General features: G+C 43.6%; 1 protein-coding gene across 1 annotated transcript in view; it reads right to left on the bottom strand.

Moving 5' to 3' along the window:
* The window catches only part of OLFM3 (olfactomedin 3), a 147926-nt gene that overhangs the window by 51167 nt on the left and 80417 nt on the right, over nt 1-16342 (bottom strand). The gene's annotated exons all lie outside the window — the stretch shown is intronic.

Below are 16342 nucleotides of genomic sequence, written 5' to 3'. Positions count from 1 at the left end.
GTAATCATTTAAGGGTGGTGGGTTTTGCGGGTCTGATTTCCAAATAAACAGGAATAGGGTCAGGCTGCATATTTGGCTCTGCCAATGATGGTAGATTTCATATGTGCATAATGTGCATGTATACAAACCCATGATGGAGAAGAGGGGATGGAAGGAGGGGCCTCTTGTACACCTGTACATTTAGGGTGCAGTGAATCACACACCTGCAACACTTGTTGGCAGTTGACATCAAGCAAGTTGGACTCTTTATGCTGGTTTTAAATACAGGATGGGAAATGTACATAATTTCAAATGACAAAGGGATTACTGTAAAACCCGCTACCAAAACTTCTGTTTGTGGTGTGGCGGAATAAGTGTTGTAACTTCATTGCTATCTAGGACAGTCATACATACTTGTATCTTTAGTCCTCACAGATAGCAATGAAGTCTAGGTATATGTAACTGCTTTCCCAATATACTTTCCTTGCCTCTTCTATTGATATTTAGATGGTTTAGATTGTTATCTCCCTGGGGCACAGATACTACTTAGTTACATTTGTCTGTAAAATATCGTGTATCCCGATGGCAACGTACAAATAAAACACATCATCATTGGCGGCAACAACCCCATAATCAACAGCAGGTAAAGGTTTTGAAGTATCTACAGCTGAAACTTCCATTGAGCTCAGTAGCAAAGCATATGCCGAAGGCCTTGGGTTCAACCCCATGCGTCTCCAGGTAAGCCTCCTGTCTGATACCCTGGAGAACTTCTGCCATTCACTGCTGACAGAGCTAAGCAAGGAAGACCAATGGCTTGACTTGGTATTTTGTCTCTGCTTTTATTCTGGCTGTGCTGCTCTTTGCTCATAGGTTTTTAGCTTTTATGAGATTATTTCAGCTGCCCACGTGACCCACATGAATTTGAGGGTGGTTGCAGTTAGCTTGTTTATCTGTGCTGTTTTTGGATTTTATTATGTTAATTTTTTTTTGTATCTCTGCCTTTTATAAAGCGTGTTAAGCTATTAAATGGACATTGCCCAGGGAACCATGCAATGGCGTGATGAACAAATAAAAATAAAGCAGCTGCCTAACAAACAACAACAACAACAACAACAACAATTTATTATTTATACCCAGCCACTCTGGGTGGCTTCCAACAGAAAAATAAAATAAAATAATAATCTATTAAACATTAAAAGCCTCCCAGGGCCCCTTAGATAACCCTTATTTGGCAAGGAGTTCCATTTTAATAAGGGATTGGATGTAAGTTGCTTCTGTGTAACGTTGTATGGCATTCAAGTAACTTTCCCATATGCTCTATTTACTTTAGAGAAAGTAAAAGATAAAACACAAAAAACTTGCTTCTGGCTCCAATTAGCTACCGCCATCATCCAACCTGTTCACCCAATGCGCAAGTGAACATTACAACTTGGGCAGGGATTGTCCATGTGATGAACATCTGAAGCATCCAATGTGTGTGGAAGGCCGTTTACAAGCATCACATGGCTGCTTATGCATGCAGATCTTTCTTGCTGGCAAGTAGAGCCCACTGGAACTGGTAGGGCAGGAGGCAGGAAGACCAACAGCCAATGTTGAGCCAGTGCCAATGGCAGGCAGAGACACCCCCTGGCTGGTTGTGGGAGGGCAGGCAGGCAGGAGTTGGCTGAAGACAGACTGAGGTTGGTAGGGAAGCGCCCCATTTGCCCTCATGGACCAGCCTCCATCATTTGTTACGAGTGGGACATTTGTTACTGAGAGCAATGAGGTCTGAAGGTGGGAGACTGGATGTCACACAATGCTAAAAAGAGTTGACAAAATAAGATGGTGCGTGTGTGTGTGTGTGTGCGCACACACATCAAATATGCTACTTTCAAAGTGAATATAAAAACGAGAGACTATTTGGCACAACCCTCCTACGCATCCCCCTGAATCTGTGCTCCAAATGCAAACCAAAGCTCCCCTTTCCCCATATGCATTTCAAATTATTTCAGTCTATCTCTTTGATTTAGCCAAGATGTACAGAAAAATCAATCAATGCCTATTTCAAAACACAGTGTGATCTGCTGTATAATTTTATGAGGGACTTGGAGGCTTGACCACATATATACAAAAGAGATCCCTCGCTTCTAAATATTGAATTCTTTCTTGGAAATACTGAGTTCGACGGAATATTGTTTTGCAGAAAGTGTGCAATTCCTGTGAAGCATGCCCTTGAAAATTGGCTAAAGTTTTAGTCCACAGGCAAATGAGGGAAACCAAAATTCCATTTGAAATTTGTAGCTCTCAGCTCCATGAAAAATCACCAGGTAGCAGTTAATATAAAATATATGAACTAGAATATGCCTCGTAGCTACCTTACTACCTGAAGAATGGCACTAGAAAGGCTGCCACTTCCATACAGCAAAATTTGCTGTAGTTAATATATGGAAATAGTGCATTTCCAATTGATTATAGGTGGATGAAGATATCCATTTATCAAATAGTAATTTATCACACGGTGCATATGGCCACTTTCTAAGATATATTCCTGGTTTAGTTCAAAGCAGCAGCAGACGACATAGCTAGACTGTTCCTGGACTGCGCCATTTCAGACTGCACATTATTGAATACAAGGGGAATCGTTGACCCTCTTGATGTTGCTGTACTACAACTCCCATCATCCCTGTCCAGGATGGCCAATAGTCAGGGATGATGGGAGTTGGAGTTCAACAACAGGTGCTGGGCCACAGGTTCCCCACCCCAGATTTTGTATTTCCACGTTTAAAAATTTCTCCCCAAATCTACAAGCCTAGTCCTATTACTGACAGGTAACTTTTGTATGTGCAGCAGGAATTCTAATTTAGTTTATTTATAACATGGAGGAGAACATCAGTCACATGAGCCCCACAAGTGCTGTCTGAAATGCTACAGTCCAGGCCCAATTTCACTCCCTCATCTGTGCTTTGTGTAAATGAGTCTTCTTCAGCCCTCCTGCCAAGGATAAGGAGAATTTTACCTCTCATCAGATGCAAATTAAAGTGTGGAGGAAGGTATTCTTCCCATATCTGTCCTCTGATTTCCATTGCTGAAGTTTGTGTTCGGACTTACTGTGGTGGGCATGGAATGGCTTGATAAGCTGGCTTTCTGTATCATCTTGCCAAGGGTTGAGTGGGATTTCATCATGTAACAGGTCTTCAGGTCCACTGAACCAGAGTCTAGCTGCCATTCTGATTTCAGACAATGCATCATTCCTGGACATTGTGGGAAAAGTAGCCACCTGCTACTGTCTGCTCCTTCCTGCACTGCTTCCAGGAAGCCCACTAGAGGAAGGGCCCCATCAGCAGGTAGACATTGTGCTCAGGCCCCTCACAGACTGGAGGCAACCCTGAAACCAGCTTTCCAGCCAACTTGGTACTGGTTGCAGGTGACACAGTGGGGGCAGCAGGGCTCACCCGGCCTCCAGGGAGTTGAGTCACTGCTTCTTGCAAGAACGGAGAAGCAAAGTCGCAGGGAGGTTGGCCTGGTGAAGATACTGTGGCAGGAGCACCAGATTAGCTCTGCCAGTGAGCCTCTCTAGCTCTGGAGATGTCACCAGAAAATGGTCCACTTCTTTTCAAGCTAGAGGGGCTAGAAATTTGTTTCTTTAAAAGTAAAGACAAGCTTTGGTGGATGCTGTGTGCTACATCCAATGGCCACAATCTGCCTTAATTGAAACTGCTCGGTTTTTCCCGAAGCTCTGGTTTAGCCCTACCTGTGCTTTTGTGCTTCATTTCATCTGATAATCTCAAGCCACACCAAAGGAACAGGTGAAGAAATACTGGGATGCTTCAAGATATAACTAAACTCCTCCTCCAGTGTTGTCCTCAAACCACTTAAGAACCTAATAAGAGCTTTCTGGATCAGAACAATGACCCCTCTAGTCATCCTGTAGACAAGGAAGTGACCAAAACCATCCCTCGGGTTCCTCTCAGGCAGGGAATAGAATAAGAAACGCAAGCAAGATTCCAGAAAGACAATACCCTTTTATTAACTTCACTGCAGTAAAGGACAATCCCATAAGTGATGGGTACTGCGACGACCACAGGTTTCACACAGCTAATGTACCTTTTACAAACAACGTACATCAGGTTTATTACATAACTACTTCCACGTTGTTCATTCCATGTCAGCCAACAACATTACAAGCCATCCTAGTACAATAAATTAACAATAGTAACAGTAAAAACAAACAAAAGCACAATGGTTAATCTTTAAATTTAAACATACAGATCCTTCAACCTCCTTGCCTCTAATATGTATAGTATAAAGTTAGTTAAGGGCTCTATACCTCTTCTATAATCAGGTTCAAGCTAACTAATACTTAGCAAATATCAATACAGGGCTCCCCCCCCCCCCCCGGAACTCAACAGAACTCAGTTCTGACACCTCTCAGGTAGGCGCCATTGCCATTCTAAGAGAACAAGGGTGAGTTGCAGTACCTCTTTTTCTAGAAAAATAGCACTGTATGAATGAAAGTATTTCAAGCAACAAGAATGTATGTTCATACATTGCACCTGAAATATCAACATTCCTTAATGACTTTTATTGCTAGGTCTATTCACTACCTTATTAGCTCATTCACTACCATTTGCCCATCACGGTGTATCTGCAGCATACAGGGAACTGAATCAACAACTCTCTACCCATCAGTGCATCAGCATAAGAGCTAAAGGAAAAAAGCAAACATCCTCAGACTTGGGCCTGAGCAAGGTCAATCAATACTTTCCGTTGCTTCCGTTTCACGTGTACACTATCCTAGGGGCTTTTAAGGTAAGTTGGGGAGCAATAACAAAGGGTAAAGCATGTTTTCCTTCACAGTTTTCTCACATTTGCCTACCAAGTACTCATGGGGAATCCACAAGCAGAATATGAGTGCAAAATCCTGCAGCTCTCAGCAAATGGTATTCAGAGGCACAAGGCCACCAACACAGTGCTGAGAAGCTTAGAGGAAATCTCTCTCTCGATGAGGGTACTGCCACAAGCAGAACAATGCAATCAGAACAGCCCTATCCCTAAAATGGTGGTGGAAACCTGGAAAAGGAGATGATGAAGGAACGGACAAGTCCCCGTGGCAGTGGGCAGTCTTTCTTCAGACACCGCAACCTCAAGTAACTGATAGCTTCCTAGATCCTAGTAGACTGCATCTTGAAGTCTACTAAGAAATGAACTGGGAACCAACTGGAATTCTTTAGATACTGGAAGAATGTTCCCTGGCTTGAGATAGCCCCATTTAACAACCAGGCTGCATATTCTGGAAATGGCTGGGGGAAAACAACAACGGCACACACACACACAAATCTGAGGTGGAGGAAGTACAGAAAAAGGCGTTGGAACACGATTTGAAATCTAAAAAGCCATGGGCAAATGGTGTGATTTGGCCTGGAAGCCTCTGTGGTGATTAGCTCGAGATATATTACCCAAGGGTGTGTCCTGGTAGCCCCCGGGAGCAAGCAGCTATTTCGACATAACTGGGAGATGGAATGCTTAAAATTCAGCCCTGCCACCGACTCCCTCAGTGATCTCTGTAGGAGAGCTAACCTTATAAAATGTGGTAGAAGGAGCACATCCAACTCAGTCTGAATGCCGGGAGGATTAATTAGTCAGTGTTTGTAAAGACTATTGAAGATGAAAAGAGCCATATATCTGTACTAACCTGGGGCTATAGGAGTGGTATGAAGCCAAATTAGAATTCGGGCCTCTTTTGTCGGGCATTTGTTTGAGTTGGAGAGGTTTAAAAAGTTGCTGTAACTTACTTTAAAAGGAAAAAAAAAATATCGGTGTCTCTGCTCACTCCCTCTGACAAAGAATTTATGGTGAGCCAGAGCCTTGCTCTGAGGGGAAATTGGGGAAGCTGGCAGCAGTAAAAATGAGAAAAAAATGCCTCAACATGTAAAACTATATTACATTTATATATATATCTCATTCGCAGCCGAAGCAAAATAAATAACCGGGAGCCGTTGGTGCAATACACAAAGTGAGCTTTAATAACTCGCTACTGCTGCTGACATGCATCCACCTTTTCTTTTCTAACCTGTCAGTGTGTTACAGATGGAAATTTCCACACAGGCAGACTAGAGTCTGATGTGCTGCAGAATAAAGAGAGGTCGCCTAGGCCTGGTGGATTGATTCTCCTGGCAGACAAAGCAGGCAACTGGGCTTTTGCTTCCTTGAGAAAAACAACAGTTTCCTAAACCACCAGGGACAATAACAAAAGGATGTGCTGCAGAACCATACGAGAGCAGAAGCAAATCATATCCATGTGAGCGACAGGCAAAAATCGCCCAGCTCTTTTGTTCAGATGAACAAAACATCTGGGCCAGTCTGGGACCTCTACTTAAGCCACTATTGTAGCAGAAAGTGTGAGTGGACCCATCTCCACGTTCATGAGATAAGACATGACTGAAGCCTTGAGCATCTCATATTATGCAGTCAGTCCGAGTTGAGACACCAGACTGGGCAAAATATCCCATTCCAACAACCTTTTGGCCTCACCTCTCTTAGCTAACTCTCTGGGTGCCCTTGAGGTGATTCCCTTGAAGGATCCACCAGCAGATGTATTTTGGAGTGTCTAAAAGGGGAGCGTTTACCTCTGAAGGCTCTCCAATCTCAATATATGGAGACGCTGCTTGACTCACATGTGCTCTCCTCCTCAATTCGAGTCCCACTTTGTATCCCTCCCTCCACTCCAATGACACAGTCAAGGATCTGCTCCCCACTCCGTACCCTCCAAGGCATTCTCCCCGTACTGCACTTGGAGCTCAACTTACAGCCTAGGGATGCTCCCGAATGACATCGTGCTTAGATGTACCTCGCTGCAGCCAAAGGTAGAGATGCATGGTAAGGCATTGTTGAGTTGGCTGCTGGAAGTTACTGACACAAGCACATTGACATTCTCTGTTTTGGCTGGATTAGCTTTCCATGTTGCTTTAGGTGAGCTTTGCAGACAAATCTGACTTCCACTGACTTTTACCTGGGGCGGTGGAGGAGCAAGTAAGCGTAAAACCCTCACCTGACCTTACACCAGATATAAACCTGGGGTTCAAGTCTCAAGTGCAAAGGTTATTTGGTGAATAGGTTTGCATGGTTTGAATATTAGCTTTTGCTTTTTGGTTTACGTTGGTGTGTCTACTTGCATTACGTCATGAAGAGAAGGAAGGAAGGAAGGAAGGAAGGAAGGAAGGAAGGAAGGAAGGAAGGAAAGAAGGAAGGAAGGAAGGAAGGGGCTTAACAATTAAAATGCTTAGTTCACTAGCTAAAGCAAAGGAAAGGTGCTTCCCAGGTTAATTGGAAACTAAGAAGCCTCAGACAGACAATCTTTGGACTTTGCTAAGACAGAGCTGAAGTGCTATGCGGATGGGCTAGAGGAGCTATACAGTATCCCCTAGAGTATTTTGCATGAACACACACCGTTAATTATCAAGGAGACCAGTTGCAAAAGCACATGCACAAAACTAATTATAAAACTTTAGAAAAGATTGTTCTATGAAAGACATGCCAGCAAAAGGAGAGTGTGTTACAAGCTAGGTAAGTGTGTGTGTGTGTGTGTGTGTGTGTGTGTGTGTGTGTGTTACTTGGGACTCATTTTTCTGCAAACCTACCTGACAGGCATTTCCAGAGACAATATGCAAACCGAAATACAGTTCTTCTTTGAAATTCACACTTCTCTGAATTTTGTGGCGGCCATGCATTAAAAATGCATTCATTAGCGAAAACAGCATTAAAAAAGGCATTGTGTCAGGGAGAATTGCTTGCAAAAAAAATGTGTGTAGTAGGAAAAAAGTCACATAAAAATGTTCATGTTGGGCGAAATGTGCACATAAATGCTGACAAATTTACATGAGAACAACAACAACAAGAAGTTTCCCAACTGATGCAGAAAGTGGCAAATGGAACTTTGGGTTGGAACAAATGAGAAACCAAAATGGACAGATTTGCTCACTCAACTGCCGGGCAATCCTATGCATATCCACTAAAAAAACTGGACCATCTAAGTTTATTGAGGTTGACTTCCAGGCAAGTGTGTAGAGACCTGCAGACTTATTGCAAAGCAGGGCCATTCAAAACTTGGCAGAAGAAGAAACAAAGGGTGGGATGGCAACACTGATTGTACTCTGAAAACGATGAAGGTATAAAGATAATGGCCAGCATTGGGGAGGGGAGGCAAATCACTGGGATTGAGAGAACCATGAATGTGGTTTTGGAAGCACAAGGCAGTTTTAGATTTGTTTCCCTTGAACAGTAGCCAGAAGAACATAAGAAGTGTCCTGCTGGATCAGCCCAATGGTCCATCTAGTCCAGCTTTCTGTTATCACAGCAGCCAACCAAATGCTTGTGGGAAAACCATTGGCAGGACCAAGCAAACCATTGGCAGGACCAGTGCTCCAGGGTTAGCAAACCTGGGTAGCCTCAGCGCCTCTGATAGTCCCACTGCTGCTGACTGGAGACTCCACCAGTGCTGCTACTCCTTAGCACTTACTGCTACCATTTACTGGAAAGGAGGAAAACAAAGGGTGAGGGTTGGCACCGGAGTGGGAGCTCATTCCTTGTCTGGGTCCTCCCCAAAAAACCTGGATGTGGTCGCAAGGTGCTCCAAGAAGAAAACAAAGCCAGTCATTCCATTGGGCTAGCTAGCTCATGTCTTTCATGTGAATCTGAGTAGTTCCATGGATCCTGGCCAATTCAGTTTTTCTTCATTTTTAGAAATACAATTATAGTGAGAAAGACTCCTACATACATAGAGGCTTGTTTCAGAAAAGGAGGAGAGCTTCTTAAGTGTAAAAGCAGCCCAACAGTGCGACTCTGCTCTGAGAAGGCTTGTCAGGATTAACTCCCATTTCAGCAGCTGGAACGAAGCAGCCTCGGTGAAAAGCTTCTTCTTTCATCTGCTCTGCCCATTAAGCAAAGGGGTGCTTCTCCCCTGCAGTGCCACTTCCAAACATTTGTGGTGACTGAAGAGCTCAGAATCAGATGGAAAGACAGCCTCCAGTAATTGGTGCTGGCTGGAGTTGTGAAAACAGTGTGCAAGTGGAAGGTCAGTGTGCAGAGTGCTCTAACAACCACATCTGCATCAAATGTTTGGAGACGCCTTGATGGAGTGCTCAGCAAGACGTGACATTAATCATGCAATTAAGTGAATGCATGAATGGCTTTTTAAAAGCCATGGTGGCAGTGGATAATTTAACCCTTTGCCCCCTCAGCAGATCTGATCTCTGTTGGGTCCTCACAGCTGCTATCTGCACGGAGAGGAAAGATTCCATTGCCATTATTAGTTTTAATCGGCATCAGGGCCCCGGTGTATAAGTTGATAGAGACCAAGAACTGGCTTGCAAGCAACAGTAAGCCCAAGTATGGCTTAGTGCAAGTGAATGAGCAGGTGGGGTCTCGAAGCAGAGATTGTGGCCACTGTGATCGTCTCCCGATCCTCCTTCCACTGCGCTGCTATGAACCACATCATGGTTTAGTCTAGAACGCTGGCCAAACCCAGGCCCATGGTTTGTCTCACTCTGGACAAACCACAAGCTGTGATCCATGTTGGTCTTTAGTTTACAGTGCATAGTTTGTTTAGTGGAGACAAACGCCAGATTCAGACAACACACTAAGCCACGCTATGGCTTATCTTGTCAGTGTTTGAAAAAAGCAAAGGTCCTGACTCCCTTTGTCTCCTCAGCCTGGTCCTCGGACCCTTGTCGGCATAAAAGAGTCCACGAGGAGAGTGTCCTTGCAGAGTATTTTCTGCTTTTATTCTTAAAAGTCTTTATCTGCAAAACGACCGACCAACTGTACACACATCAACACTACCAGCTTTAACCAACCAGATCATTCTATATATACACAAGTATATTTGGGTGAAAGGTTGTGTGAGTCGTGCAGGCTTTGCCAATTCATTGTAGGCCGCTGACTTAGTTCCTTTTTGAATTAAAGAAAAAGCGGCTAATTTTTAAGCCGTCACCTTATTCTCACATCAGAACTTGGAGGAGAAGTGCAGCAACATGTGTTCTAAGTCGGGGCTTGGCTTAGCATTACAGCTCTAGGAATTTTGCCTCATTTCCCTGCTCAAAAACATAGTGAGCCAATTCCCCATTGAAAAATGAATGCAAAGCGATCTAAGAGGAGCCCCTTCCAAGGGGGTAGGTTTTCAACAAAGGCCATTTTTGTGCCCTTGTCAAGTACCAGATGGCATATATTTACAAAATGTGAATCTATGTGTGATAGTTATACAGTTTACTCTGCGCCTGACTAGGTAAGGAAGAGTTCAAGGGCAAATTCCAGCCAGGCAAAAAGCACTGCAGGAGGGTGTGAGGCATGGCTGGTAAGGGATTTGGCCTGGGAGAGAGAGTGTGGCCTCTGGAGAGTCTCAAGGGCCAGATAGACAGGCCTGGAGGGCCACATTTTGCCCCCAGGCCTGCGGTTCTCAATCCTTGGCACAAAAAGTTACAAGATTTGCGGTTATTACTTATGTATCCCCTTCTGGGACATAGCCTACCCAAAAGGGCACACTGAACCATAAATAAACACAGACAGACAATCTAAAAACTACCTAAAATTAACAAAGGACGGATTGTTTAGAAAAAAAGTCCAGTTGAACCAAATAACAATGAGTAAGATAGCACTTACTACAGCTTTATTGGGCACAAGGTGAAAAGCAAACTGGACAATATGTTACCAACATAAAACAGCAAAACCACAAACTTTAAGGGCATTCCATCAATCAGCCAGTAAGACTTTCCCCAATTCATTCCCAACTTGAGCTGCTTTCTTTTATTATTATTTCAATACCTGGAAAACATATTTGGAGGCTAGCTCTGTGTTTCTGAGGCTCAGGCTGAAATCAATGGGATTTACTACTATATAAATTTGTTGACGGTTGAAATGAAAAAGGCAGAATTGTTAACCGCAAGTCCCCTGAAAAAGAAATGAGAAACAAATAAAGGACAAGTTCATGCATACCGTGGTCTCTAGGAGATCAACTCCATGTGTGCCATTGCTGGGATTGTGAAGAGCAGGGGTCAGCAAACTTTTTCAGCAGGGGGCCGGTCCATTGTCCCTCAGACCTTGTGGGGGGCCAGACTATCTATCTCTCTCTCTCTCTCTCTCTCTCTCTCTCTCTCTCTCTCTCTCTCTCTCTCTATCTCTCTATCTCTCTATCTCTCTATCTATCTATCATCTATCTATCATCTATCTATCATCTATCTATCTATCTATCTATCTATCTATCTATCTATCTATCTATCTATCATCTATCTATCTATCTATCATCTATCTATCTATCTTCTATGTATCCATATGGGGGGGGGTGAATGAATTCCTATGCCCCACAAATAACCCAGAGATGCATTTCAAATAAAAGCACACATTCTACTCATGTAAAAACATGCTGATTCCTGGACCGTCCGCGGGCCGGATTTAGAAGCCGATTGGGCTGAATCCGGGGCCCCGGGCCTTAGTTTGCCTACCCATGGTGAAGAGTAATCATATAGAAGAACATACAAACCTATCGTAAAGGGAATCAGACCATTGGTTCATCTAGCCCAGAGTCCTTCCTGCTTTGCTTGGCAGGAACTCTCTGGCACAGATCCATCTCAGGAGATTTTGTGTGCTGGACCTTCTTCATGCAAAGCAGGTGCCCTCTATGTCTGAGCTGGGGGAAGGAGCTAGGATTCTTGCTCTCCTTTCTAAAGCAGCTTGAGGGGCAATGAGGAGAACCTCCCTCCTCCAACTCCAGTTCCTGCCAATCAGATGCCCCTCTGTTTCTGTCGCCTCCTCTAGTTGCCAACCCAAGCCTGATTCTGACAGCGCCTTGGAGATGATGCCTCTCTCCACACACACTCACACTCACACTCACACACCCTTTCAACTAAACTTACCTAGGACTCCCATGAAGTTGTCTGGTACTCAACAAGGTATAATTTCTAAGAGTTCAAACACACAGTGCATTCAGGCATGGGGAATAGCGCATTGGGCTTCCTGATTATAGTATATATACTTCTGTTCTGTTTTCTAATGCTCCTTTCACACTGCACTACCTGGGGCATTATAGAACTGTGGCTTTATGACTGGCAGATCATGCTAACTTTCTTTCATACCAGTGAGCATGGTGTGTCATTGAACGATGTTGCTATCCCCTCCCACCCGGCATTCCGCACATGCGTGCTTCTGTCCCCCCACAATTCCCTCACAAAAACAGCAGGAAAGAACTAGTCTGTATGCTGGTATACCGCCCCAAATTTAATCACTTTTTACTCCCACAATTTTCAAGGTCACGTGGACTGCAAACAGGTCCCCCCCCCGGAATAAAATAGAATGGAAACGAACACTGAACATGTGCTATATTCCATTAGTTTTCATGAACTGGCGTTTACGTCACATGAAAGCTGAAATATAATGCAGAAATTAACCGTCCGGGGAGCGTTGAGGAAAGGGAATAAGATGCTGTGCGAACGCAGCCACGTGTAGAATAATGGCTTCTCTCCCATGCTCTATTTAATATCCAATTTCCGATCTAATATCTTACTCTGTGTGTTTTTAACCTTATCTTAGCCAGTCGTTACTTTAGTAGTTGACACAGTATTACCAGTTCAGTCCGAATTATTCATTGCACGGGAACACAGGAAGCTGCCTTATACTGAGTCAGACCCTCTTACTCAATATGTTCTACACTGACTGGCAGCAGCTGTCTAGGAATTTAAGCAGGGAGGTGCAGGGGGTTGAACTTCAGGCCCTTTGCTTGCAAGGCAGACATTCTACCACTGAGCCACAGTCCTTCCCTTAATTGCACTTTGGGTTAATTTGTTCCCCCACCTTCCTTCCAGACCCTTTTGGCTACATTCCTCATTTTTACATAGAGCTCTGCTGGCTTCAAATGCATCGCGGGTCCAATTTAAATGTGATGCCTGGCATTTAAAAATAAATCATTACCCATACAAAGGTCCCATATGGACACTGTCATGTCTAATCCAAGTTGCTGGCACTGAGATGTGCAGCATTTGCACACCACGTATCTGTGACCCACTATTACCCTGTCCCTAGCATGCTGCTATTAAGCAGGTAGACATGGCAACCAAATTTAGGTGTCACAATCCCCACACCAGAAAGCTTTGTATACCTGCCTAGCTTGAGATTTAAACTGGGTCTCATTTTTCAAATTATATACACCAGCTCCTATTCACATTCCAGTATTGATGAAAATCACAAGCATTTTGTGCCGATTTATCCTAATCTTCACAATTGCTCCTAGTATAATTCATTTCTGTATGTTATTTTTGCCAATGTATGCAACCTTATACACACTTTATTCTAGTGTATGCATTTGGGGAGCGTATTATTTGGCCATGCGGGGTGTATGGGGAGGGGCAGTACCTCTGGTGTGGGACATGTCATGCTCCTTCTGAGGTAGTTTGTCCACCTTTGATCCCCACCTTGCACTTACCGGTAGCTCTCACCTGTGGCTCCTAGAAGCTGCAACAGTGGCTACCCCCTGGGAACGGCTTCGATTGGCCAGCTAAACCAGGTGAGGGTAGCCAGTGGGTCTCAAACCCTCTGCGAGTTAGAGACTTTCCCTTCATGAAAAGAGAGGCTCCGGCGTATTGAGTGGGCAAGACCAATAGTGGGTCCAACAGTCAAGAAGGCGGTTTTTGCATGTGCAGTAGAGGCAACTGAAAAGCAGATGGGATTCATCAACCTGGGAAGGTCGCCCATCTAGGAGAAGGAGAACTCTTGATCCTAAACCTCCACTACTTATAGTAAGCTACATTTTTGTGGCCAAACGGATTTCATAAAGGTGTTCCTTGGCCAGTACAAACTTGTTGTGCAATCTCTGAGAGGGACAGTGGCTGGATTTCTCATGGGTAACTTCTGAAGGTACAGAAGAGCTTTCAGAAAAGCGGAGATGTTTAGGGGGCTACTGTGTGGTTCTGCATAGTTCATCTGCCAATTTCCCTCATTTTCTGTTGCAACCTTTAATGGTGAGATTTGCCAATTGACCTGAAAAGCCCGTTTGACCTTTTGTGTGTGTGTGGCTTTCAAAATCATACAGTGTGCAAAACAAAGTAGTCAGGGCAATTATCAAGCATGGGAACCAACATGGGCAACCCCCCCCCCCACTATGGCTGGTGAAAGAACCAGTAGTTATAGGCAGAGAAGCAGAAAGCTAGTAAAATATGGCAACCCTTTTAAAGACACAGGAGTCTGGTTAGTGTGTGTGTGGGGGGAATGGGAGCCCTTATTTCTAGACTCATTTCATTTAATAAATTAGCCACTTAATAAGGTTAAGATAATTCTTATGTGAATTCTTGCCCTTCTAAATGGTACATGGTTTCTTATTAATGATATATCTTCCTTTCTTCTTCTGTTGAGTTTCTCACTTTCAATTGCAAGCATAGCCTTCTCCAAAAGTAATCAAATTGCATTAATGAAAAAACCTTTCATTATAACATGTTGCATCAAGGGATTTTCATGTGCACTCAGGCTCCAAAAAACTGGGAAATCACTGTTAGGGGTCAAAACCTTAACATGTGTGTTATTTCGGCAATGTTGATATAGTATAGAATCCTACCCTGTGGTAAAAAAAAGGTAAAGGCAAAGGACCCCTGACAGTTAAGTCCAGTTGCAAACGACTCTGGTACGGTAGTTCCAGTTTTCCCACTGGCTGCCAATTAGCTACCAGCCTTAACTTCAAGCTGCTGCTTTTGTTATATAAAAAGCCCTACACATTCTGGGAACAAGATACCTGCAGTTGGTGGTTGAAGGCTTCCTGCAGATGCAATTTTATCAGGAGGTCTGTTCCACAGAATAGGGGAATAGGGCCAGCTAAATATTAGACACTTTTGCCTTATTGGAACCTACTTTCATCTTCTAACAAGCCATTTGGGGACAGATTTCCCCAGTCTGCATCTGCATTGAAATGGCTTTTATGACGTTTTTAGCTGTTTCTTGTTTGTGCATTTGCCACCCTGGGCTCCTTTGGGAGGAAGGGCAGGATATAAATTTAATAAATAACACAATAATGCATTGGCCTTTATGGCCACAGGTGGCAGAGTGGTCCCAGATCTGTACAGTCAAATCAAATGGATATACGGAGTCTACAGAATCAAAGCTATCATGCAACCAAGGCAACCATTTCACATTGCACGTACCCAGTTGTCAATTGATGCCATCAAGACAAAATAACAACCAAGATAATGCATGTGAACTGATTTGGACACATTAGAAATATGTCACCTTATTACTGAAGGCAGCTAATCATGAACAAAGCCTCTTTTCTGTGCTCCCTTCTGTGACATCACCTGAATGTTTTAGAAATTGTATTTTCATAGCGCAATCCTGTACTTGCCTACTGGGATACAAGTCCCATTGATTTCAATGAGACCTACTACCAGATAAGTGGGTCTAGGATTGCAGCCTAAATGTCTTTTTGAACTCAGTGCAACTACTAGCCTTTTCGTTCTGCTGGTTTTGAAAACTTCAGCTGGATAGCTAAGCTATTTCTTCTTCTTCAGATCTTGTGTTTACAGTGCGTTGGGGTCACTGGCGAGAAACTGTACTTTCAGGCATTTAAATAAAGTACATAATTCATTCTGCAAACACTACATTCAATTTGCTCTTCACTTCAGTCTACTAGGAAATTTATCTGGGTTACATAAATTTCAGATCTATATTACCATTCAAATAATTCAATGGGCAAATGATAATTTGTGCCTTCCCTTGCAAAATGAGCAGTCCTTGCGAACTGATCTTACGTAGACTGTGCCACACTTGCGTAATGAACTTCCTTTAATGCATTCATTCATTCGGTAGACATATTAATATTCCACCACTAGAGAGCACTTCAACAGAAACAATATGCATGGAAATTAGAATCTGGCTTCAGCTATGGACCTATACATTTCCTTCTCCGTGGACTTTTCTCAGGATTGAGCAAATGGCAACCCCTGCCCCCAACCCTCTCATTGAATGTTGGTAGAAAACACATTGCTGTGTGACTGAATGGATGTCCAAAAAGGATGAGAGAACTGGCACATCTGCATTAGCAGCACAGGTTTTTTCTCTCCCCTGCTCACTGAAGGAATCACCCAAGGGGTTGCTACTGAGTGCATCTCTAACTGCTGCAAGGATTGTGCTTGACTAATGGGAGTGCAGTACTGAATTATCCCTGATACATTTACAAGTAATTTCACGAATCTCAATAAGATAAGAGGTCAGTGGGGATGGTTCTGAGCTAGAGAAGAAGATTGAGTAACGCTATACACATTCCCCCAAGACCAAGTCCCATTGTAATCGGTGGGGCTGATTTCTAAGTAGACATGTATAGGACTGCACTATCACTAGGAATTCCTGGGAACTGTAGCTT

Source organism: Zootoca vivipara, chromosome 7 (genome assembly GCF_965207765.1).
Source record: "Zootoca vivipara chromosome 7, rZooViv2.hap1.1, whole genome shotgun sequence".
NCBI classification, from domain to species: Eukaryota; Metazoa; Chordata; class Lepidosauria; order Squamata; family Lacertidae; genus Zootoca; species Zootoca vivipara.
The sequence above is the reverse complement of the archived record's forward strand: the minus strand, read 5'-3'. Positions and strand labels throughout refer to the sequence as shown.